We start from the raw sequence: 27,349 nt of genomic DNA, 5'->3' as shown, positions 1-27,349 counted from the left end.
TCAAATTTACAGAAATTCAGAAACATTTTTTCTTTTGTGTCTGTGTATAACATTTTGACTATCACTAATAGAGATAATACATAATTTCATGTTACCAATAAAGCATTATGGAATTACAAATTCATCACTCTTTCATTAAAATAATAATCACCAGTTTTTGATGGCTGCAATGAAAGGTTTTAAAGATTAACACTAACTTGTAAGAAAATGTTGTACTAAACTTACCTCTTGCATTGTTGTGGGAAAATCATTTTAGAGTTGACAATTTATTTTGTCCTACTTCTTTAAGAGACTGATAAAAGCTATCTTATAACAAAAAAATACATTTTTGTAAGAAATTATTATGTTGAGCTAACTTGACATTTTTTGTGATTTTTTTTTTAGAAAAAAAGGTTATTGTGATTCCTCGTAGAGACAGTATAGTAATAAATAAATGAAATTTCTCAGTAATAAAGATGGTCACAATTTTGTATTTCTGATTTTTCAGGACTAAAATGAATGATAGATAACTTTTGTTTTTATGAAATTACTTTGATTAGCCTTTGTTTTAATACAGTTGAAAATGATGTGTTAAAAATACAGGTGTTATATGTGAAGTTATTAAATTAGGTTGTATTTTAATAGGTAAAAATAACAAATCTTCTTGAATGCAATCCAAATTAATACAGTAGCAGGGGCATCCCTCAAAAAATAAACCTGAAGGGGACTACTCATACTCTAGCATAGCCCAGAATAAGTCTTCCACAATTTAACATTGGAATGTGAGTGCTCACACACTCGCTTAGCCCAAAGCAGGTTTTTGACAATTTATCTGGAAATATCTTTTACCAGCAAATAAGAAAAAAACATGGTGAAGCTGTTTTCCAAAGCTGTCTTTGTGGATGATTTCTCCCTTTCCCCAACTAGAATGTGTAAAAAGTCTGGCCACATCATTATGAATTATTTGCTCTTCACTTGTTAAATTTGTTTTTGCTTTTATAATTTAGATGCTTTTTCAAGCACTTTGTTTACCACCCAAAATAACTCCTTGTCTGCAAGGCTGGCAATTAATACCCCTGCACCCCATTATGATGTCCCTTGTGACAGTAAAAAAAAAATCTTATAAAGGTCTAGCTAGGGGTAAAAGTTTTAAATCTTTAGCAGTTATTTTTATTCATTGAGTATATATAGTAAATTATGAGTATCCATGAGTCTCTATCATTATATTGGTAAAAGATATCCACTTCAGTGAATGTTATACTTACACCCATCCTTATGAATTTTCTCACTAAATATTGTAATTGTCTCATGTCCAAACAAAAAGTAAACTTTCTATGAAACTTGACATATCATAGTGGATATTACTTACAGGAATACACTTCTAGTGTTGAAAGATTTTTAACTAATTCATAATTAGACTTGTAATTAGTGTAATGTTTGTAAAATAATTAGTGCAAAATTTCATTCACCTCAAAGCTCATCTAGGAAAAATTTTGTCTTTAAAAATTTCATTGCTAAGTTACCTTTATTTGTAGTAATTGCAACAGTTGGTTATTTTCTCTTGTCAACTTCTGATTCTGACTTGCAACCAAAGTTCCCATAGTTTTATGAAGTTAAACACAGTGCTTGAAATGGGGAAGTATACCCTGCCTCTCTTTCTAAGAGCTAATCAAACATCTTTATGATTCAAACAAATATTTGTATCAGATATTTTCTAAAGCAAAACAGAAAACATTTTTTATTACTTCAATTCATGAAGAAATTTTTTTTGAAACAATAACAAAGACAATATGTTGTTAAATTGAAACTCATTTATCAATTAAAACAAGCATAACACATTCAGAGTAATATGAAGTGGTTATATTATGTACATTATATGCCATACTGGTCTAACTCTTGGCCAGGATCTCCTACTCCATATTTCTCAGAGGCTTACTGGTAAGCCTGAGGGCTTAATGCTAGTATTTGGGAGTTCCATCCCCCTGTTGAATACATTGCAGCTTTTTACCTTATCAAAACAAAACACCTTTCTGATTATTTTTCAGATTGTGTCAAAAATGAGAAGCAAGAAAGAAAAGGGTTAAAAACAATTAGCTCAATACTGGATGTTTTGGGAATTTCACTAAAAGTAAAATCAATACTGCTAAGTAATAATGTTGAGTAAAAGATTGTGTACCATACCTATACTATTTGTTTCCACTTCAAGCACTGTTTTCATATAATCTTGATGCCTAAAAAAAGTAGAATTTATAAAGCAAAATAGTATAGTAATATCAGTATATTATTCAAGTTAATTGAGTGAGAAATGTAAATGTGTGGATTGTAGATGTTTCATGTAACACTGTGATACACATGAGCTGTTACTGAGATTAATTTAGTTTGTGAAGCTTATTTTAGCACAACAAATGAGCATGTTAAAAATTGGAATGGCAGTTGCTTATTTAAGATTATATGTACTTCATTAGCATGAATATATTTGAGAAAACTATATGTTAACTGCATAGCTGTTAATTTTAACTGTTGTTTATTTTGTAATTTACTGAAGCATAAATGATACAATAGTAGAAGTTAAATTTGATGAAAATCTTTACATTAAAAAACAAACACGGATAAGATAGCAAAACAGGGAATAGAATATTGCTAGCTTGGTGTTAAAATTTCTATATGTAGTTCTTTTGCAATGTTTTAAGTAAGAATTCTAGAAGTTGTTGTGAGTAGAAAGTAGTGTGTATTGTGCTGAACATGTCCAACGTTCCAGGCCCCAGCCTCCTTGACCCCAGTCCACTTGTACCAGTATGCCTCCACCAGCCAACCCCAGCTTGGTGAATCTCTTCTTACTTCTCAGGTACTTGTCTTGGCCTATGTACATGCAGCACTATCAAGTACCTTGTTTCCAAATTCCATCTTGTATTGCTTACGCTATTCTTGAAATACATTTTTTTAGCACTGTTTCTCGATTAAGCTATTTTGCCATTTCTCTGAAAGTATTAGACTGTTTAAGATGAATATGAAAAAATAAATTTAGTTTGAACTTGAGTCAAAAGATTAAAACTGTATGTGACAGATCTCTCTGCATTGACATAATGCTTCTCACAGTTATCAAGAGTGAAAAATTACAAATAAATTTTTATTAATTCTAGACTTTGAATAAAACATTATTTTAAAAGTAGTTCACATAAGAATGATTTAGACCAAACTTGTCAGTATGCTTACACTTTCTTAAAAACAAAGTTCTTTAAGTCTAACCATATTGTAGGCACAGGACATCATTGACTTGCCTTCAAGGAAATAATTAAATGTAGTCTTTATGATATATTTTTAAAGTCTTTACTGAACAAGCAACGATACTTCATACAAAATATTCACATTAATACAGATTCTCTGTGGTTTGTTAAACAGTAAAACAGAAGTAATCTTATTATTATCCAAGGTATTCAAAAATCTTAAAAGTTAAATATCTTTACTCAGTCAGATCTATGACACAATAGGCCATCAGTTGATGATAGTTTTGTGTAAAACTAAAATGTATCAGTATATATTTTATATTTTAGTTAATGATTTAATTTCTTTATAAACTACAGTAAATATAAGTAGAAATGGAGTAAGATTTTATTTTTTTTATTTTTCAACTTCACAAAGTAACTTGGAAACAAGGTATTTGTTTGTGTTCTTAGTTAATTATAATGTCTTGCTTCCTGACACATACATGCTAAGCCATTATTGGCCCTTCAGCTGTTTTTCCTGTAATTAACAGTAATTAGCATCTGCTCTGTAGATAGTTGCACTGTATTATGTGTCGCTGAGCATGTAAAAAAAGCATGAATTTGATAATGAACGATACATTTTAATATTATTAGATCCAAGCCTTTTTTTTTTAAGAATCTCCATTATATTTGATTAGTTACACCTAAACATGGAAGAATTATAACCGTCAGACTTGAATTATACCTTATTATGTATTTTATATATATGTATATATATATATATATATATACATACCAAGAACCATAGAACATGTTACAGCTTCTATAATCTTTGAATCTTGGTCTTTTTGTAAGTGAATTTCTCTTTCACTTGGTTTCACTGAACTTGATCTTTGTGTGCTATAGACTCCAGGACACATAGAATCCAAAGATGACAGTCGACTTTTACGACGAGATTCCAGCCCACCTACTCCACGATCCTTGCGGCTTGACCGAGTTGCACAAGCATTAGCACAAAGTAGTGAAGAGCTTAGGAGGTGAAGCATTTAAGTTAACAACTAAAACATTTTCATCAATACTTCATTACAACATTTTTGATATTACTGCCAAAGGTTATAAAGTCAACAAACTGTAGCAGTTATATGTAGGGTAAAATTGCAGGTGGGTACATCCAGTGCAAGATTCAATAAATTTATCACAGGAGATTCTATTATTACTAAGAGTGGTATTCACTAGAATGTAAAGGTCTTCATGGTAATAATTGGTTATTTATACACACACAAAAAAGATAGAATTAAGATTAAAGATATATATGTACTTGTTTATTTAAGGATTGTGATTTGTTACTACCAAGACAAGTACTTTGTAATATTTTCCAATATAATAATAATTATGGGAGGAATATAGACTTTAACACTAACATGATAGTGATGACAAGTAATTTAATGTGTAGCATGTTTTTATGTAGTACGAGCAGAATATGTTAATTTTTTAACAGTGTGATATAGCATGAAAGGGCTAAACACATCACATTATTCCATAAATCCTAAATTAAGTACATTTCATATTTGTCTGACAAAATACTAGAACAATGGACACATCACACATGTTTGATACCAGTGGGATATGTTAATTTCATATTAGTCTCATATAGTACTAGAAAGATGAACACATCTTCCCACATTGATTAGATTATTTTTGTGGAATGAATATATTTAGCTTTTTTTTCTTTGGGATTGATTATACATGCTGTTCTTAAGATATTTTAATGTATTATTGTTAGGTTTAGTACAGTTCATATTTTCTGGTATGGTATTACTAATACTGAATAACCTACATAATCCTTTAACTTCAACAACAATAGGAAACAATTAATTACTTTAGATACATTTCTTTATTTTGTTAAAAGAGATTTTTTAATCTTCTTTCAGTCTTCTATTCCTTTTATTTTATACCAGTTTTTATTTAATTAACATTCATTTTTTTAATGTTTTAAAATGTTGGCATATGCCTTTCAAATGGTCAGAAAACTAGAATGTAGTATAAATTAATTGAGATATTTAAGTATTTTTGTGATAATTTGTGTTCTGTCAAATGGTTTCTACATAAGTTTATTCAATTAAGCAATTACTTTTTACCCTTGTTTTGGAACGACTGTAGTTCCAGATGTTTATATACAGAATCATATCATAGCTTTCATAATGTTTAAGAAATGCATAGTATTGTTTGCACTTTTTTGTGACCAGTGTGAATTAAATTTTGCAACCACTAATTCCACAAAAAGTCATGCTTGTCAAATTTTGCAAAGAAATATTGTGAGGAGTTAATACTTTTGTAAGTAAAATGAAAAAAATACAACAATTACAGCTTCAAAAGTATATTCACTTCTCATTTGGAAATTACTCATTCACCTGTAATGATATGTTTTGGATACCACAGTTTCACTATTGTATAAAAATTACAAATGAAAGAGCCTATTGCTTATGAATCCAGAATGGCTCATTCAGCTATGAATAAAACTTTTAAACAAAAGTGATGCAACCAAGAATTGCACATGACTCATCAGTTACACAAGGTTTGTGCACATTTCTCCTTTAAAACCAACATCAACAGCAAAATTGAATCATATGGTTTTGTGTTTCTCAACTGATTGTTATCTTGAACTGAACTAAAATATTTTGCATAATATCTTATTGGTTTTAATCTGTGGTTAATACCATTGAGGCCAAGTATTTTTCTTAAGTTTTATAAAATGAGTGATTTCTCAGAGTTTAATTTTTTGTTCAGTTCATAGTGTTATAACAGACAAAATCAGGATGATATATTATATAGTAATTTGAAGATTAATAATCAGTTTCATACAAAAAATAATTTTATATTTACAAGAGCTAGTTTTCAACATGCTTGTGAACATTAGGGTAGGCTGTAATATGAAGAGAATTTCTGAAGTGTCAAATTCAATTGCAAGTATTATCAGAAAAATGTGTAAATACCAGTTTTCCCAGAAAATACTACTTATTTTTAAAGATGATAATACTGTCAGGTGACAGCAAAACTATATTACAATTAAACTTTTATTCACATATCAGAATTCATTCATTTAGCTATTAGGAATGCAGAAGACCTAATGTTTTCATTAGAAAACCAGTATGTCATACTTATTATATCCTTATTTATTTTGAAATTATCAAAATGCATTATGAAAAAAAGGAAACTTGTGTAGGTAAGAGTCTTCAATTAATTTAAAAAAAAGTGAGATTAACTTTTCATTTTTGAGTTACTTTCACATGTATTGAATATTTCATTATCAGACAACCATTTAGTTTTATATGTTCATTTGAAATACTAGAGAAAAACTAACTAGAATGTTATATGTGACATTTCAGAACTGTTTACAAAATAGTGTACGCAACCCTTCATATTCATTTTACAGTTTCTCTAATTATTTTCTTTTTATATTTTGCTTTGTGACAGAGAAAACACTTTTAACACAAGCTTGCATCCCATAACTTCTGCTGTTAGCACAACAACTGTTTGTACAACTACAGCACCTATACCAACTTACCTGACAACAGCTCCTCAGGATTTTTACATGAGGTGATTGTATAGTACATGTATTCTTCTACTGTGAGTCAGATGAAGTTAAGGTTTTCTTAATATGTACTAATATACAGAATATGTTTAGTCATCAAGAAAGTTGCAGCATTGATGTATTTTAAATCCTTCCAAATCTAGTAGTTGAAACTACTGTTGTGGATAATCTTATCTGTTTCTGTTGCCTTGTATAATTTGCTTGATATTTATTGATTGTAATTTGTAGTTTATTTACTTTTCTCTTAATTGAGCAGAGCAAAATATTTTTTTTAATTCTGCACACGTAACAGATAAATGAATAACAAAGTATTTGAAACATAATTTCCACTTGTAATTTTCTGTTAAAAGAATATTATCAGATTTGTTTAAAGGAACAAACTTCAGTAGAGTGTTTTTGAAATGTATATTTATTCTACATTTTCTGTATTCAGTACAGCAATAGATTGAAGTTCAGTTTTCCTTCATGAATTTGAGTTGAACAATCACAATTATTTACTATAATTAATCCAACTGTGTAAGTATGGACTTGTTAAACTCTAACCCTAATTGTGCCTGGAACAACTCATGAATTGTGCTTCCCTTGCTAACTCATTTTGTTAATACATATATATGCTGATGCACTATTTTGTTATGATTAGAATTTAAAACAAGCTTTTATTTTCTAAAATGTATTAGTAGCCTAGTATTTGAGCAAATTATAACTATTAGGCCTGTCAATCAGAACATGAACACATAATTAGGAAACTTTTCATGAAACAGAACAGTATATATGATACTGTTATAAATTCATAATTCTGTGTGTGACTTAATAAATTTTGATCAATATTTGCTGCTTGTGTTTACCAGTGTGCATGTTTTCTCAGGGAAAGAAATCATTTTACCAAATTAAGTTATAAATTTTGGAGGCATTATTTAATTCCACATGCACTTGTACAGATATTTTGAGGTTGTCGCTTGAAAAGTTCTCCTTACTGGTCTGCAGTACATTTCCAGACATATAATCCTAAAAAACAGGGTTTGATTCCCAAGGTGGACATATCACAGACTGCCTGCTGTGCAGTTTTGCACTACATAAAACAACTAAAAGTGTTTGAAAAAGAATTAGTTAACTCATGTCACTTGGAAGTTTGTGTTTCACATAAACTAAAACCTTTTTTCTTGAACCATGATATTTTAAGTTTTGTTTTAGTGAGTATATTTTTTAAGTTTTATTTTAGAAAATTTAGCAAATGCATTGACTACTTTAAATGTTTGAGAAAATTAAAGAATATGAGAAAGTTTCAGGAGCTTTTGTTTTCATAATTTTATTAAAATAAGAAATTAAAATAAAGATGGATAGCTTGCATTTTGTAAATTTGTGAGAGAAGAAATGTGTATACAAAGATCTTTATTTCAAACCTCTTTCATGGATATCAGCAATATATTATCTTCTATCAGTGGAAGAAGCCTCATAATCCTATCCTAGATGATAGACTTTCTCACATTATTGCATTTTCTCATCAAAACTTACATCAACTTTTGTAAAATATTAACTCTGTAATGTGTCCAAATAGTCAAAATGAGTAGTTTGTGTGTATGTGTGCTAGTGGTAGTCAATGATTATTTATTTGTCTAATTGGTATTGTGTGCAAGATGTCTGAAGCAGGAAGGTTTAAAATTATGTTTATCATATCCAGCATATCATAAGAATAAACACCATTAAATGTGGATGAGCAGTAGAAAAAATTGTGAAACCTTGGAAGTTATCTCGACTTATAAAAAAATATATATAACCCATAATAAGATAGTAGTCTAATGGAAGTTATCTGGACTTATAAAAAAAAATATATATATATAACCCATAATAAGATAGTAGTCTAATGGAAGTTATCTCGACTTATAAAAAAAAATATATAACCCATAATAAGATAGTAGTCTAATGGAAGTTATCTCGACTTATTAAAAAAAGTATATAACCCATAATAAGATAGTAGTCTAATGGAAGTTATCTCGACTTATAAAAAAATATATATAACCCATAATAAGATAGTAGTCTAATGGAAGTTATCTCGACTTATAAAAAAATATATATATAATCCATAATAAGATAGTAGTCTAATTTTAACTTTATTTCAAGTCTGTCTTACTTAGGTATTTGAGGTTAGTGGAGAATGTTGCTTTTTCTTCCTAGTAATTTCAAGTAAATATCATAAACTGTCTTCGGAAAGTACTGTTAAAAGTTTCCACTCATAAAAATTATGCCATGTTAGATTGGATAACTTTAAGATACAGGTTTTAATTTTAATCATTGAAAGATACTTAACATATGGATAGTCTTACAACTAAGTAATGTTTATTTATTATTGTTGGGAATATATACTGTGAGGGTGCTTGTGATTGGTCAGAATTGTTCTATTCAGCTTCAGTAAAACATGGTTTATAATTTTGTTTTATTTAATTTCATTTGCTTGGAAGAGAGGATTTTAAAGCTGGTGTGAAATTGATAACTATTCATGGAATCTTTCTCTTTCTTTTTTTATCACAATGACTGTGAACATTCCAGTATTCTCAAGCAAAATAATTTCATTCTTTTTAAAATAGTAATAAACTTAAATCAGAGTGAAAAATCTAATTTGAGAGAATATATGAATCTGTTTATCAGGTTTTTCATATATTTGTAATCCAAAGTATATTTTTAAATTTCATGATATATTGAGCTCATAATCTTATGAGTTTATAAATAAATAGTTATTGCTGTTTTTTTATCAAAATATAAAACCAGATCTTAAAAGTTTCTCTTTTCATGTGTTTTGCTTGTAAATATTTGGCCAATGTCTTGATATCTTTTTTTATTCTTTGTAACTGAGATGCTCTTCTTTTTTTTTGTACAAGGAAAGTATATCAAATTTCAGCAGTTTTGTTTTATTATTATTTTACTACATGCTTAGTTTAATTAACATAAGTAATAACTTTTTTTTTGTTTGTGTCTGGTTATTTCTGTTTGTTTTTTTGTTGTTGTTTTTTTTTCCTCTCTCTGTTTGGAGTATTTTGTTCTGAAATGAAAGCCTTTCACTTGTTTGAAATTTTCTTTTCTTGCATGTGTAATATTCAGTAGAGACACATGTTTCACTCATACACCACTGATGGATGGTGGTTTACTGAATTCTACCTCCCCCTTCAGTTCCACCCATTCTTCTCAAGACTCATTGCACAAAACACCACCAAAGAAAAAGGGATTCAAGTCATCTCTTGGCAGGTTGTTTAGCAAGAAAGAAAAGGTGAAAACGAAAGAAGTTTACGGTAAAGAACTTATCCAACAGGGTCAGTTCCAGTTTTACTTCTTTGGTGTAATATTTCATAAAATAAAATGTACCAGATCCCTGTTGGTGAAAATTTTGGCATTTGGGAGATAAAATTATAAATGTATTGTAGTTGGTTGCTTCAGACAAATATCAGTTCACAAAACAGTTAAGTAGTCTTAAATTAGGTACATGTTTCATGCTTTTAGATTAAAATTGAAATGGGTTTTGTGTGCAAGTCTGGCAGTATTTACTTACTATTCATAAAACAAAGTATGTAATAATAAACGTGTTTGATGGGGACCATTCAAGGTTTATCTGTTTGGTTAGATACTTCACACCTGTAATATAAATTTCCTTTTGTTATCATTTTCGTATGAAATTTAATAAAAAGAGTCTAAATAATTATTAAAAAATATAGGAAATATTCTGCACAAATCTTCAACCCTGAATAATAATTGAATTTTTACCAAAAACAGAAATGTAATTTTTGTGATGCTTGACACTTTTACGTATCAGAATATAATATTAAAAGGTCAAACCATTTTCAGGAGTGAGCTACCACATGAAATTCATACACTCCCTGATGAATTCTTCATAAACTGTATGTGTATTTAAGGTGGAATAATTTTAGTTTCAAAAGTGAATGAAGGTTTGGTCTAGTTCTCTATCTGAGCTATACATGAGGATGTTTTACTCTTTAAAATGGGAAACATGCCACCCACATCCAGCATAAAAATTACTCCAATGTATATATTTAATACAACAGCTAACCATATAAAGCTTACATGGCATATCAGGAAATTACCAATAAATTAAAAATAAAAATGTTTATGTATAACAGACTAATGATGTCAAAATGAAAAAATAAAAGGCCACCAGGTAAATAGCATGAATATTTTTATTTTTTACCTTTTCTCTCTCTTTTTCTGTGAATATAAATAAGCTAACCATTTTAAAGTACAGGTGTTTTTTATGATCCTAAGTAAAATAAGTGAGACATTTCATATAATTAATTATCAAAATAAATAAGACATTTCAGATGACTGATTACAATCAATATAATAGGGCCCACACAACAGGAAAATGAAGTAATTACTAGTGATTCACTGAGTTTAACAAGTGGAGGTTTGGGACAAAAGCTGACTTTGACAGGCGCACAAAAAAGAAGTAAGTTTTTCGACTTTCATCTAGGTATTTGAGACATTTTCTGTATATTTTCATTTTGTTTTTTCTTCACTTATAAAGATTTGTTGTCCATAAACCATATTATTTCTACAGTATTCAACATTTTAATTGAGTGGTTCAATCAGGTGTAATAATGTGTGCAGTAGAAGCTACATGCTTATCCTAACTTAATTTCAAAAGAATTATAAGTTTTTCAATCAACATTTTGAAGCAGTTATTGTGATTTCTCCCTTAGTATTATTTTGAAGTACATACACAATTGTGTTTCTGGTCATTCCCATTAAAGTAAAGAAGGGGCCAAGTGTTTTTCAAATTTTGTTTAACCCTTTCTAACATGGACAGAAGATTACGGTGTTTGACTCACAGTCTGAGGGTCATAGATTCAAATCCACATCCCACCAAATATGCTCATCTTGTTGGCCATAGGGCATTATAATGTGACAGTCAATCCCACTATTTGTTGGTAAAGAGTAACTCGAGAGTTAATGGTAGGTGGTAATGACTAGCTTCTTTCCCTCTTGTCTTTCCCTCCTAAATTATGGACGACTAATGGAGATAGCCTCTGTTTAGCTTTGGGCAAAATTCAAAAACAAACATACATTTTTGTAGGATTTGCTCTTTTATGTCACTTTTTTTTCTTTTTTTTAATATCACATCGTTTCATGGCTAATACCTGAATTTTAATTTGACTCTTTGTGTAATGTAAAATGTTTTGGTCATATCTTCACTCTCTGTTTTAATAAGCAATATCACTTCTGTTATTTTTATACATGTTAGGGACGTTTAAAGCTTTTCATTCATGAGACAGTGGCTTATAAGTCTAGGTAATTTACACATAGAAACTAATAGTTTTTGTACTTTTATGAGCCACATTTAGACAAACTATTGTTTTCTGCAATAAGAAATTTTGTTAAATGTTGTTTTACAGAAAGCAGTTAGATGTTTCTGTGTATGAGAAATATTGAACACTGACTTAGTCCATATGAGCCTGATGATTCCACTACTGAAGGCAATTGTGTATTTAGGTAGGAATTAGACAGGGCTCAGCTCCAGTGCCCATGGGATGTAGGGCCCACAGAAATTATTATCCCTTGGGACCACACAACCTTAAATCTGCCACTGTCACAGACCTATGTCATTTACTCATGTAAATGTTTGATTTGATCCTCCTTTCTTTAAAAGTTCTTCCTCTTCAATAACTGTGTGCAGCTAATAATCCTCCTGTTGTAAATCTATGGAATAATATAAAAAAATAACTGAATTATATATATACACACACAGTACTTTACAAAAGTATTAGAAGAAAAAAAACATTGAATTTCAGGCTACTTTCAAAGAACAATGTAAGGTAAATCAGAGGTGAAATGTTATTAATCTTCATATTTAGTACAACAGAAATGTAACAGAATGTCGACAAACAGTTAATATTTTGTTTCACTTTTTTGCTTTAATAACTGCAGACAGTCTTTCAGGTATTGTTTCAACATATTTAATGAATGTGTACTTTGGGAATTTGCTCTGAATGTCTCTGATACATTCCCATGAAGTTTCTTTGGGAGTAACATTTGATTTTTAAAATTTTTTACCCATCAAATGCCAGATCTACTCAATTGGGTTGCAATAATGGCTCTTTTGGGGCCATTGCATCATTTAAATGACTCCAGCATATTTCTTCTTAGCTAAGTAATTTCTGAATAAGTTAGATAAGCAAACCCCACAATCCACTTCTCCACTCAGTTTGTCTACACATAAATAAAAATGACCACCTTGATACAATGGAACTGTTGAGGTTTACATTCTAATCTGGATGACATCAAAGCACCGATTGCTTCCCACCATCCTGTATGTCTTTCCTTACAGAAAACATTTCTGAAACTTGCCAATACAGTCATTTTTTAGCAGCCTTTTTTTGTAGAGAAATGACAGGCTGCATGATGGACTAGTACATGGAGAGGTGGCACTGTTGGTTGATCAGGATGTGCTCACCCTGTTTTGCCATTCGACACACCCTTGGAGCCCATAGAGGTTCGTGTTTCCTTAGGTCAAACCATCACTGTTTATTCTTTCTACTTGTTGCCTGGAGAGACCTATGATCAATCAGATCTTAATGCTCTCATTGAACCATTGTCATCTTCCTTTTTAATCCTTGGGGACTTTAATGGACATAATCCCCTCTACAGAAGAGCTGATATTGATGGGAGAGATCACTTCGTAGAGCATATGCTCTCTGATCACAACCTTTCTCTTTTCAATACTGATACTTATACTTATTGTCATGCATCTAGTCAGCCCTTTATTGCTATTGATTTCTCAATTTGCTCTTCTTCACTATTCTCCCATTTTTCATGGAGGGCTGACAATAACCCATAAGGCAGTGATCATTTTCCTATAAGTTTGAAAGAGACTGGCTGTTGTTGATGCCACCCAACCCACATACCCCAGTGGAAGCTGGATTAAGCCATCTGGCCCTCTTTCACTGCTCATGCAGAACTTGATCCTGCCATCATTTGTAAGCCATCAATAGATGACTGTGTGGCAACAGTAACTGACTGTATTATACAGGCAGCTGCTCGATGTATTTCCAAAACCTCAACACATTTTCCACTATATCCTCATCCGTGGTGGAATTCTGCCTACCCCATGGCACGGAAGACTCAAAAACAGGCCTGAGATATGTTTCATAGGTATCACACACTCTCAAGCCACATCACTTACTAGCAGGCCCATGCACATACTCGACGGGTAAGACGTCAAAGCCAGAAGGCATTTTGACAATTCCCTATGCTTTTGTGGCCATAGCATGACAATAAAACTTTATTATATAGTGTTATACACTGTTTTTTGTCAAGGTTTATTTGTAGAGTGCTATTAAATTGAATTTTTATGGCATATACCGGTACCATATGCTAGCTTCTTTCTATATAGTTAAAGTACTGCATAGGATACCATGACAGTTATTTGAGACCCTGAATTTTATCAGTGTGTTCATTCGAGCAGAACCTTAGGATATGCCCTTGGTACAACTACATGAGAATTCTAAAGAATAAATGTTCTCACTTATCAACAGGGATCAGTGAAGCATTACCATAGGGTTGATAAATTACATTCTGTAATGGCACGAAGAGTTAGCCTCATAAAATGGAAATAATTGACAAAATGTTCTCTTGTCCTAACACTTTTGCACATCACTGAATAAATTTTCAAATAGTTAAAATAACACATTTTAATTAACTTTTTAATGTCTTAATTTCTAAAAATTTGAAGTTAAAATAGAATTTCTACAAACAAACTTTTTTATATGAGCATTATAATGCTTACATAATTGGATAACTGGAAGAAATATAATTTGCTTCAGAGGTCTTTCAATTATGGATCTTAAAAGTACTTAATTTAGTGAAATCAAGACAACTGTATCCTGAAGTGTTTTGGATGAATGTCAGATATTGTTTTTAATTATCATCTGATGGTTGACTTGTCAGTTTTGTGTAAGTGTTTTAGTGAGAGACCACTTCATTATAGGAAAAATATTATGCCATTTGAACTAGTAACATTGCTTTTCAACCCAGATCATGGAAAAATTATTAAAAACTAGATATTTAGTTTAAATATCACAATCTATTTTATAAGTATTGACATTATCACATATTCTTAGAGCTTATTAAACTACCTTAAATGAAGATTTAAGTATTTCACTTTCTTCCTATGTTACATTGCCTTTTTAGAATGCATCATTATAGAATACATATTTTTGGTTTGTTAGCAAAAAATATAGATCAGGATGAGGTATAGATTGTAGTGTCACATTTTAAAGGGCATTCTAAACCTAAACTTGTGATTTGAAGCTGATTAGAAAGCAGAACATTGTCATTTCTGTGAATACATTCTTGTTCTACACATTGCTGATTTTAATAAATATATATTTTAATAACAGGCACGAATTACTCGCAGAGTCTATGAAAGCTGGAACACCATTTGCTCTGTGGAATGGTCCTACTGTTGTAGCCTGGTTGGAGGTCTGTATGTCCAATTTTAAAAATGTAATTTATTTGATGCCTGACCTTTTGTTATACAAAATTATATAGCATACATATGGAATGTTCAAAGTGTTAATGTCTTGTTTAAAAATTGTGAAAGATTGTAATCAAAATGTACTGCTGCTAAAAATTTCTATTGCTAAATGATTTTTTTTTGTTGTTATTGTTTTATTAGGTTAACAGAAGAATGCATTCTTTAGTCTTTGTAATGATAATGAAAGTGTTTTATTTCTCCAATTACAAATTTTACAGTTTCACAGCTTCATGAACTAGTGATAAGCCTAATTTATTTAAAAGTGCTAAACAGTCACTCACTTGCTAAGGTTTAGCATGGCCAGGTAGATAAGGCACTTGACATATAATCCGAGGTTTGCAGGTTCGAATCCCCTTCACACCAAACATTCACATTCTTTCTGCCATGGGGACATTGTAATGTGGTGGTCAATCCCACTATTTGTTGGTAAATGAGTAGCCCTAGAGTTGGCAGTGGATGGTGATGACTAGTTGCCTTCCCTCTTGTCTTACATTGCTGAATTACAGATGGCTAGCATAGATAGCCCTCATGTGGCTTTGCGCAACATTAAAAAGAACAAAACAAACAAATACTTGCTTGCTAATTGTATCTTTAACTTTATCAAAACACCAATTCAGATATTCACAAACCTGAAGTGAAAGACAAACTAACAGGCCTATTGACTAAAGTAATTAAGCCAGTGCTCTAATAGACTCATAAATATATATGAATACACAAACATATATAATAGCTAAATGTTTGTCTGTCTGTGATACTCTGTATATCCTGAAAAGGTAATCATGAAATATATATATATATCAAAATGGTTACTTTCAAGAGTATGTTACAGGAAAACTATTTATATTTTGCAATCCCTAAAATTTAATATTGACATCAGCACTGATCCATTACTCAATCTGAGAAAAAAAAAGCTACGTATAATAGTATACCTGTTTTGAGAGGGCATTTCATTGAAAGAAAAAAACAGGACTTCCTCATCTCCTAATGTAAAGAAATATTTTTAAGGTAGGATCATGAAAGGAAAAATGCATAAATAACATATTTAAAAATATATTTTCAGTTGTATGGTTTATTTTTGCTTTATTTTTTTCCATGTTGGTAAGTATTATATACAGTACAGTAGCTCTAATTATTATGGTTTGTCTGAGAAATGATGTTTTTTACATCAATTAATTTACATTGAATTTCATACCAATTGGAGAGGTAGTGGATAAAAAAGAGAAGAGGAGAAGCTCAGAGAAAATGTATCACTCCAGAGGAAACTTAAGGTTTTACAATGTTGTCTTATGATATTAAGAACTTAAAACTTGTATATCATTAAAGTATCGTTTCTTATCTAATATTTATGCTATATTAATTGGTACGCCGTAAGCAAAAAGTAGATTAATAAAATTTTGAATGTAAATCACTAAAACCTCATAACATACACAGTAAAAGATGCCCTTGGCAGTAGGTTTAGCTATTTAGTCATTCTTCAAGAGTGATGATAAACCCCTTTTGTGACTTAGGTTAACACTTACACCATCAGCCATCATACCCACTGTTTGTTACACAAATTAATAATACCAGGTTCAGTAAAAGCTCTCACTTCAATGTTTCAAACCTTGTGCATCCATATGCTTCACATTCTTGAGCTGATAAAAAGCATTCTTTGCATATCCATCTTTTTGTCACATACAACAGAAAGAGTACTTCCTTCTGTGTCACCTTTGTATTAGCAGCTTTGTCAAGAAGTATGGAAAAGTATTCTGCACCAGCAAGGTCTTACAATAAGAAAATTAATATTGTTTTATAATTATACAAGAATTTGTTTTATAGCTCAAAGCTATGTATGAAATGTAGCATCACCAGCGATATTTTACTGTAATAATTTGCAGACTGTAATAAATCACAATCTATTCAAAATGTTCAATTTATATTTTGAAATTCAAAGTTATTATAAATTAAATTTTAATAATTTAAGGCACCTGTAATATAAGTATATACTACACACAATTTATGGACAACTATATACCTGAATTATCTAAGCCTGGTAATTAAATAGAACCTAATTAATATAAACCTCTCAATATAAATTAATAATAGTGATCTACCTGAACTAGTTCATTTTGCAGTAACTCCCCAATAATTATTGTAAATTTGGAACATTTCTCATCTGTTCAGTACATCTTGTCTGTTGTTACCCCAAGATGTCTCAATTGTTCAATTGCTGGAAACGTCTTAAATTGGATCCCTTTATAAGTCTTTATAAGCATCCCTACCCATCTTTCTCCTCTCTTGAAGCTGTATGGTTGTTTTTGCATATATTTGCTCCCATGTTGCCTCTAACATGCTGTTCCAAGTCTTTATGTTTAATGGAAACATCTTTTTTTCTATTTTCATTGGATCAGTTATTCCCACTACATGGACACTGCTGAAACTTTTCACATGGTTAATATGATCCAAATGTTCCATACACAGTTTATGCCTTACACTGTCAACAATTCCCCACTTTTCTGGTATAATCTTGCCATTGTTTTTTGGGATTTAAAATATTAAACCAGTTTTAAACTGTATTCACTACAGGGCTCCTTGTGTCTGTAAACATCTTCACAATAAACCAAGCCTGGTCTAATTAATATAAGGCTATCAACAATATTTATTGTAGGCTTGTACAACTGTAACTGTTATTGTCATTCCAGTCCAGTATTTCTGCACAGTCAGTAGCATATAGATCTACTAGTATGTCTACGTGTGTGATGTTCGGTTTATAAGAGGATCCTGTGGCACACTGATTAACACCAATGTGGAACTACTTTTTTGAATCTGGTTCATGAGCACAATGCATCTAGAAGATTATCTATAAATCTATAGCATATATATATATATATATACACACAGAGGGAGATGGACAGACAGATATATATAATGCAACTGCCAAATTAGTACATGATGCTTCAAGTACTAAAAGGCATGACTTAAGTGTGATATAGGCCTATTCAATGTATAAACTACATTGTTTACTATCATACTGATTAACATATTATGTAATTTCAGTCATATATTAATATGCAAAAATCTCAGATACCTGGACTTGGTAGCCTAGAATTGTAGGTGCTGGGCCAAGCACATTGTATAGACAATTAGGGTTATTGGGTTTGCATCAGAATGCTATTATAGTATTCCTATCTTTCAGGTGCATATAAAACAGGTCTAGTCTGTAAGTTTCCAATAGGTCTATAGAATGACACTGAAGTAACAAAAAATAAATATAGACCTAGATCTCACTACTTAGGCCTACTACTTTGTGATTTGTGTTTACATTGATGTAACTCCTCCACTTCAATACATTAGAGTTTGAAATGGTAAGTCCCAGCTTTGAAGCTCTCTAGTGTGTATAGCTGAGTGTCAAGAGTATTTTCACAAGGTAAAATTCAGTACAACATCCTACATAAAATAAGTTGTGGGATTAGCAGTCACTGATATCATGATTATTATATGTACAGCAACAGGTCTGTTCTACATTACAAATTTCCATGCAAATACAGTCAAATCAGGCCATGACTATACAGTTTGAAACTTGTTTTGTGTTGAAATACATTGTAAAGTGAAAGGTTTTAGTTACGTTTTCATTGGTTAATTATCAGATTAACAGAGAAAAAATAAAAACATTTAGCTTCAGTCATAAGAAGACAGCATTTATAGTACATAAAAAAGTAGTAATGTTTTGTCTATTTGAATAAAATAAAATATTATGCTCTTAGATTTCTCACTGTTGATGAGTGAAAAAGTAGCTTATTTAAAAGTACACCAATATTTCTCTCATCTCAGTGTTATGTTTCTTTTCCTTTTTGTTTTGAGAAAATTTTCTTTACTGATTGTTGCTCTATACAGAACAAAGAAAAGGTTTTCAGAACTCTTGTTGTTTTTGAGTAAATTTGTCCAAACAAAAGTTTTTTTCAAAATGTGCCACTGTTACTTTCTAATCAACATTTATTTTACAGTACTTAAGTCAATAATTGACAGTTGTAACTTATTTTCCTATGCTATACCTTTGTATAAGAAGTTTTAAGTTCAAAGGGTATTTCTTTTCAAATCAGGATGAAATACCAGTTTTACACTTTAAAAATTTTTCAGTTCTAGGTACATCTTCCAGCTCTAGATGGAAATATTAGCCTGATACTATACACTTGTGTGAAAACTGTCAAGTTCAAAATATATTTCCTTCCAGCTCTGAATGAGAATGCTCTCCAGAGACTGTATACATGTGTAAAAACCGTTACGTTCATAATGTGTTTTCTTTCAGCTGTGGGTGGGAATGCCAGCCTGGTATGTTGCAGCTTGTCGAGCAAATGTCAAAAGTGGTGCTATCATGTCTGCTTTGTCTGACACTGAAATCCAACGAGAAATTGGCATTAGCAATCCTCTTCATCGTTTGAAACTTCGTCTAGCCATACAAGAGATGGTTGCTCTTACTAGTCCTTCTTCACCCAAGCCAACCCGAACTGTAAGTTTTATTCATTCTACATGCTATTTTTAAGTGAGCAGTATGTTAACATTTAATAATGTTAACTGAGTAGTTTATAAGTGATCTCTACTTATTTCAAATATTCTCATGTGGGAAGTACTAACTATAGAGCAAATTAAAATGTCTGATATATCTTGTTACTGTATTTTTATATTCATTAAGTCTACAGTTTAGATGTCTTTATTTTCTTAATTGATGTCTTGAATGAACCTTCTCAATTGATTTTTTTTCATTTAAATCATTTTACAGGATGTTTTATATAAGTGTAAGATTTCAAAGTTAATTAAACAATAATTGACCTCTACACAAATTCTCTCATATTTTTGACATTCTCAAAGTGTTATTAATGATTGCATTCTTTATTAGCTAAACTTTTTAAAATATTTTGGTTGATAATATTGAATTTGTATGTGCTATTTATGTTTGTGAAGAAGTTACTCTTTTTTTTTTTATGTCATCATTCTTCCCTCGACTTACCTTTATGTAATGTTTGATGAGACATTATTGAATTGTTTAAGAGTTTAGTATTTGGTGAAATGAACCACGAATGGATAGGAAATGAATGGCTTCCTAGCCTTGGCTTACCTCAGTACCGGTCAACATTTATGGAATGTCTTGTGGATGCCCGTATGTTAGAACACCTTACCAAGAAGGATTTGAGAATTCATCTCAAAATGGTCGATAGTTTTCACAGGTGAATAACTTTTTGTTGTTGTTGTTCGATATCTAATAGGTAAAAGATTGTATAATACAAATGTCAAGATAAAGTATCAAGAATTATATGAATTTTTAAAGCTGTCATTTAGTATCAATAAGTAGCCATATAATCTGACTAATAAAAAAAAAAATATTACATTTCAGTGTCCTGTACTGCAGTGCCAAAGAATAATTTTTATTTCAAACTCATAATATTTATTATTAATTGTGAAATTTTTCACTTCTGAACATGTTTCTTATGATGTAATTGCCTCTTGATAAAATAAAGTTAGAGGGATAAAGGTATATTTTTTCGGTAGATGTATTATTAGTTCAGAATATATGAATGTGTTTTTTTTTCCTCGTCTCAAAAAATGTTTTTTATTTTCCCAATAGAACTAGTCTTCAGTATGGGATAAATTGTTTAAAACGATTAAATTATGATAGAGAATTGCTAGAAGAAAGAAGAAGGAGTAGTGAACATGATATAAAAGGCATCTCAGGTGTGTTTATCTGAAAATATGACTTTGCAAAAATATTAATCTTATCATATCATCTTTCTAAAAGTAACACTAACTTCTTTTGAAAAATAGAGATATATGAAGAATAACATTTATTGTTTGTTGTGAACATGTTTTGCAACCTTGCAAAAATTGCTAGGCTGTCAAAGGAATTATTAAATTAGTATGCAGAAAAATTACTTTTGGTTTTAAACCAAACTAAATTACATTGCTCATATTTTGTAAAATAAATAAACAGAATTTGTTGATATTAAAACATTAGAATTCCAGGTACTTGTATAAATATAAATACTTGAAATAACCAAATGATCAGTATCTGTCAATGGTCTCAAAACAGAAACATTACAAGTTTCAACATCCTGTCCTAAGAATGATGATGTGTTTTAATGCCAAAACATACAGTGTTTGTTTTGAGATACTTAAACTGTGTGGATGTTGTGAGTTTTAATTATTTGTAATTTATTAAACTAAAGTTAAGTTTTTCATTATAATGTCCATTCTTCTAGATGTCATGGTTTGGGCTAATGAACGGGTAATAAAATGGGTCAACTCTATAGGCCTCAAAGAATATTCTAATAATCTTCTAGAATCTGGAGTGCATGGAACACTTATAGCATTAGATGAAAGTTTTGACCACAATGCTATAGCATTAGCACTTCAAATTCCTACTCCTAATACTCAAGTAAGTATGTTACATTTCTTCTCCCTTGCCTTAACCATTAAACTGTAGGTACACCTTTAAAATTCCTTTGTACTCATGTCACAAAAGGTGTTATTGAGTTGCATTCAAAATGTTATTAAACCACTTTGCTATCAATATATTATAAAATACAATACAATTGAAAGTTCTATGTTATCAAAGTTATTATTCCTTTATTTTGAAAGAAACCTCACCTCTGAAATAAACAATTAAATCTTCAGTGTTTGTCATGTGATGAATGTACAGTTAAGATAGCTTTGGTTGCTTATATTTCTATTCAGTTTAGTCTCAGTATTTCTACAACATTCCAGATAAGTTTCTACACGTACAAAATCGAATTATAACCCTAAGTATTATTGTAGCAAAGCTAACATTCCAAAATGAAAACTTCATCATTCTTCCCCTCTGACAGAAGCCACATCCATGTTCCAGAATACTCTGTTGCTAGTCTTTTCTAAATCAGAGAGTTGCATGCATATAAGCAATATAAATAGTATATTTCTCAATCTGATCTCTGAAGCTTACTAGGAAATGTAAGCAATATGTTATTTTTCAAATGGAAAACTGCTGAGCCTACTGTTGAGATTAGTGACCCTAGTTCTTGCATATTTTTTTTTGCCTTATACACATTGTTTGTTAAATTGCTTTTAGGTCTTACTTTTATACTTTAGTTAATTATGTTTTGTTTCTAATTCGTATTTAAAAGATTTAATGATTTTTAAATGTTATTCTAAGCTTCTCCTCATCGAGGATAAGAAGTTTTCCCAACAAGACAAATGTAAACTATATCTTGCTGAAGGCTAAACTGCCTCTGCTGATGATAATGTTATATTACCCACAAGCACCTGTTCAAGTGTATAAACATAAATAATAAAAGATAAAGAATTGTAAAGAAATTTAAAGCATTAAAAAGTAATAAACTGTTTTAACTGTTTTATTTTCACATCTATTTTGTTATTAGATATAAATAGATAAGCTTTGAAATAACTAGATTGCAACCATTCAGTGCTAATCATTTACAGAATATATATTAATGTTATATTAACTTTGTTTGTCTTACTTAGGTTATTTTAGGACTGGTTGACGTTGATAATTTTAAAATACTACACCAGGTGTACTTGCACATGGTTTCTGAAAGTCTTCTGTTTCAAGAGTAAATAAAACCAAAATTAAGAGAAATGTAGTGAAGTGTTCCATCAATTTAATGTCTAATGACTGATTGATAGACAACATACTACTGTATAGTGATGCAAAAGGTTAAAATAGGTGACCCTTCCAGGCAGCCTTTGCCATCCATTAAGAGAATTTATTATAATAGAAGTCTCTTCTTTCCTGTAAAATATAAAGTTGAATAAGTATTACACCACTAACATTTACAAGGTTAACTGATGTCGTACTATTATTGTAAAAAGCAAAACATTAATATTGAGAAGTTAAACGTTGTTTTCTTGTTGGCACAGTAATAGACATTCAAACTTTATTTATTTATTCTCTAACAGTTTTCAAATTTTGTGATGTAAATTTTTAGCTCTGACCAGTTTTATTTTACAGAATAAACTGATGTTATTTTTTGTATGTTGTTTGACTTCAAATCTAGGCCAGCTCTCAAATATTCCATATACTAATCTTTTACTTTGGTTAAGTATGCATTTGTCTAATAAATAAATGAGTTACGATTATTCTTTCTCTTCATTGGTTATAAAGCTTTTGAGTAACTGATTAGTTACAGATACAACACACACACACATATATATATAATGTATGTTAAATTCTGCATTCCATAAGCAACACATTTTCAATATACAAAGCTCAGAATTATAAAAGTCATTTAATTCTACATGATTGTACTTGAAATATGAAGCAAGGTTTCCTCTGAGTTTTCATATATTTTACCTTTTTGCAAGTTTTTTGTGAGATGAATTTCAAGTCAACTTTGTATGTTAACTGTAACTATATTTCAACAAATTTAACACAGCATGTTTTAGAATCTATACTCTGTCATTTTCTGATACTTACTTAGAGTAATTCACAGAGAAAAGTGAAAAAAAAATATATATATATATATATTATTTTTGCACAACTGTTGATGAAACAACTCACTTGTTGATTCCATTTAGGGTTTCTCTGTTCATCCAAAATAATAACTACTTATACTAAAGACCTATCTTCCCTCAAGAACACATGATGTATCTCTTGACTCCCATGTGTTTCCCTTAGTTATTGTTTTGGTTTGGATCTGATTAGACAGAGCAGGATTTAGACCATCATGTCATAATGGCTCAAGTATATAGGTTTAAGAGTTGTTTTTTTTTTTAATTGTTACTATAATTTCCATAAATATTTGTTTTGTTTGTGAACTGTGAAAGTATTTGGTGTTAAATTATATCTGTCTGAAATCTTATACAGTTCAGAGATACTTTGAATTGTAGCAAAGAAAACTACTGTTTGTTAGAATTCACAAATATACAATGTTTAGAGGAGATTTTGTTACCATTATATAAGTACTTTACTTAAACACATAAATACTTATGTACAGTACGAAAAAGATATTGCATTTGGAAGTACTGAAGATCACTTAAGGTTTGATAAATTTATTGTGTTCATCAAATCAAATCAGAAATTCATAGTTAAGTTTTCTGTTTAATAAGTATTATATTTTGTTGACCCAACTCTTTATTGAACATTATTTTTATGTTTCACATATTCAAACTTGTGTAAATGAATTGTCTAACTGGCTTCTCAGTTATTTCAAATTGCAATTCTGATATGTTTTAAATACAACATTTCTGGTATCAGTGATGGTAAAACACGTTTTCATTATTTAGTTATCATTTTATTCAATTTACATAAGAAAAGAGGGAAATTACGTAGTTTAAAAAGAAACAAGATGGAACCATATGGTCATCAGTAGATGATGTTAGTGATTCATTCATTCACCACATAAAACAATGTCCAATTTATCTTTAAAAATATTTTTTTAGTGAAGATATGTTTTTTGCAAAATGCATAAGTGGTAATCTCCATAAATGTATATTATATAAAACAAGGGTAGCTTAAAAATTAGTTATGAACAATGTATGAAAAGAGATTAATAACATGTTAAAATAATGGAACTAATTAATTAATGAGTCCACTGATTATCAAATAATGCTAATTGCCCACCTCTGTTCACAACAGCTACAAGTTCTGATATGCTACTTTGTTATGGTCATCCTGAATTAGTAGAATCAGTGAAGGATCACCAGGGTTATATGTTCTAACACACTAGTCTGTGGTGGTTATCCTGAATTATTATAATTTACTTTTAGTCAACAGAATGAGGTTTCAACTAAACTACTAGTGCTACATTACTGATATGATATAATTTGTGAAATACTGGAAAACTCAGTATGCCTAAAACTGTTATAGAAACTGCAGATATGTTTCACATTTTTGTTTAGTTGTCCATTGTGGCCTGTAATCAGTAGTGTGTAATAAATAGCATTTAATATCAATCTTGTTTTTCTCCCACATTTCACTGCTCTAGAGATCTGAAATGTTGCTCATAACACACATTTTACTTTCTGTCACTTTGGACAAAATATGAAGGATGTGGAAGCAAAACATTTTGATAAACTTTTCATAACAATGTATTAATTTTGTTAGAAAACTTTTTATTCAATATGCATTTCCTACTAAAGATTTAATGTATTATTAAGAACTTTCAATCAAAAATAAATATTTTATGTAGATGAGAACTAATATAATATAAAACACATGGGATTCAAATATTACTTCCACATGTATGTTATCAAACCTTTACTTTTTAAATAATTACATTATAAAATGAAATTAGTTTGTCTGAAAAACAAATTTTAATTAATTACTGGAGCATGTTTAGGTATACAATGTGAAGAAACTGACAGATTTGAAATTGATTGAAGTGTATGCTTAGTACTCCAATTTGTTAATAAAATTATTGAATTGACAGAAGTATACATGCAACAAATTTATGATTACTTATTAAAGTCATTTCCTATTGTAAACTATTTTTTATTTAAATTAATGCCTTTTTTATCAATACTCAAAAGTTACTTTATGTGAACTGCTATTTACTTAATGTTTTTTATTATGTATTTTCAATAGGTTAGACAAACATTAGAAAGGGAATTTTCCAACTTACTTCTCAAAGGCACTGATAGAAATCCAAATGAGGTGAGTTTGAGATGTCACACTTAAAAATTTCAAATTATAGATGAAGAAGTGCCTATTTCAGAATAAGGAGTTTTAATGAAAATAGTCTCTGCTTAAAAGGTGTTTGTTTTGTTTGTTTAATTCCACAACACCGTTAATCTCTTGTATGTTGTTACTGAAGATGGACAGTAGTCACCTTTTTTTGTAGTTATTTACAATTAATACAAAAAGTTTGAGCTGCACCTCTTATTCAATATTCTGTTACTTTCAATTAGAGTTGCATATCTCATTATAGTAGTTGATGCAATACATGTCCGTGGCACAATACGTGTCTACGTACAGATAAAAAGGGTAGGAAAATATTTTAAGGTTCCATAAGGGAAAAAAAAAAAAAATTCCTGAAATGCAAAATTGTATCTGTCAAAGTAGTACTTTAGTACTATGTGTAATAAACTGTAGAAAAATTAACTTAGAGATGCCAGGTATATGAGAAGGTGTTCATAATTCCTTTTGTTCTATGATGAGGTGTCTACAGAATCCCTTGGTCTTTGAATAGGTGTTAATAACTGCCTTCAGTTTATGCATCATGTGACTCAACATTCTGTGATTAGTTTGTCTTTACTTTTCACCAATAAATAAATAAAAATCTGGAATTTATATATTAGCTTAGTATAAAAATAAGAAAATGAGGCTAGAAAAATGAGAAACAGATATTTTGGTATACAAATCAGTAGCATATTCTTGTTCATGAATCTTAAAATTTAGGTTGACAAATATTTTTTTCCTCAAGAGTGCACACAGTAATATGTGTATTATGACTTAATGTAGTGCATAGGTATGTATATATTAGGATTGTATATCTCATCATAGTAGTCGGTACAGTATGTACATAGATATTAATGCTGAGATACAATACATATCTAGATACAGTAGTTTAACCAACAGTTTGTTACAAAGTTTGACAGTGTTGTCTGTAATTTATTATCTATATTACTAACATTGTCTTATTTAAGTACTTCACACTTTATGTTGCTTTTTCAAATTCTCATATTTGATCAACTAAATGGTAGTTGATAAGAGAAGTAAAATTTAATAAAAGTTAATATCTATCTATTTTGTTATTGTTAATTTGTTATGTTGCATGTAATGTTTTTGATAAAACAAATGAAGACATCATGTTGTACTCAATACTTCTCTTTCTCATATCATATTGCTTTATATCAATTTAAGTCTTGTATTGAAAAAATAAACATTTTAACTGGGCTTTTTTCACTCTTGCTGTACTGTGTTTCTAAGAGTGTAACCACTGAGTCTGTGTTCAATAGCAGCTAAATGTATGTTTGCTTTATGTTCTTTAAAAAACTTAGCAATTGAAGACACCAACAATCAAAGTAATGTCTGCCTTCTCATAAGCTACATAAAATCTCAAATATCCAATTCTC

The 27,349-nt window shown here is 30.0% G+C and overlaps 1 pseudogene across 1 annotated transcript in view; it reads left to right on the top strand.

Moving 5' to 3' along the window:
- The window catches only part of LOC143247413 (liprin-alpha-1-like), a 246,589-nt pseudogene that overhangs the window by 202,151 nt on the left and 17,089 nt on the right, over positions 1-27,349 (top strand). Inside the window, exons 15-25 of the transcript XR_013026557.1 lie at positions 2,738-2,824; positions 4,089-4,219; positions 6,657-6,779; positions 9,868-10,076; positions 11,123-11,224; positions 15,174-15,255; positions 19,596-19,796; positions 20,336-20,511; positions 20,910-21,016; positions 21,541-21,716; positions 25,860-25,928. The product of XR_013026557.1 is annotated as a liprin-alpha-1-like (transcript). The remainder of the gene's footprint in view (positions 1-2,737; positions 2,825-4,088; positions 4,220-6,656; positions 6,780-9,867; positions 10,077-11,122; positions 11,225-15,173; positions 15,256-19,595; positions 19,797-20,335; positions 20,512-20,909; positions 21,017-21,540; positions 21,717-25,859; positions 25,929-27,349) is intronic.

This window comes from Tachypleus tridentatus, chromosome 3, assembly GCF_004210375.1.
Source record: "Tachypleus tridentatus isolate NWPU-2018 chromosome 3, ASM421037v1, whole genome shotgun sequence".
Classification (NCBI taxonomy): domain Eukaryota; kingdom Metazoa; phylum Arthropoda; class Merostomata; order Xiphosura; family Limulidae; genus Tachypleus; species Tachypleus tridentatus.
Note: the sequence above shows the minus strand (reverse complement) of the source record. Positions and strands in the feature narration are given on the sequence as shown.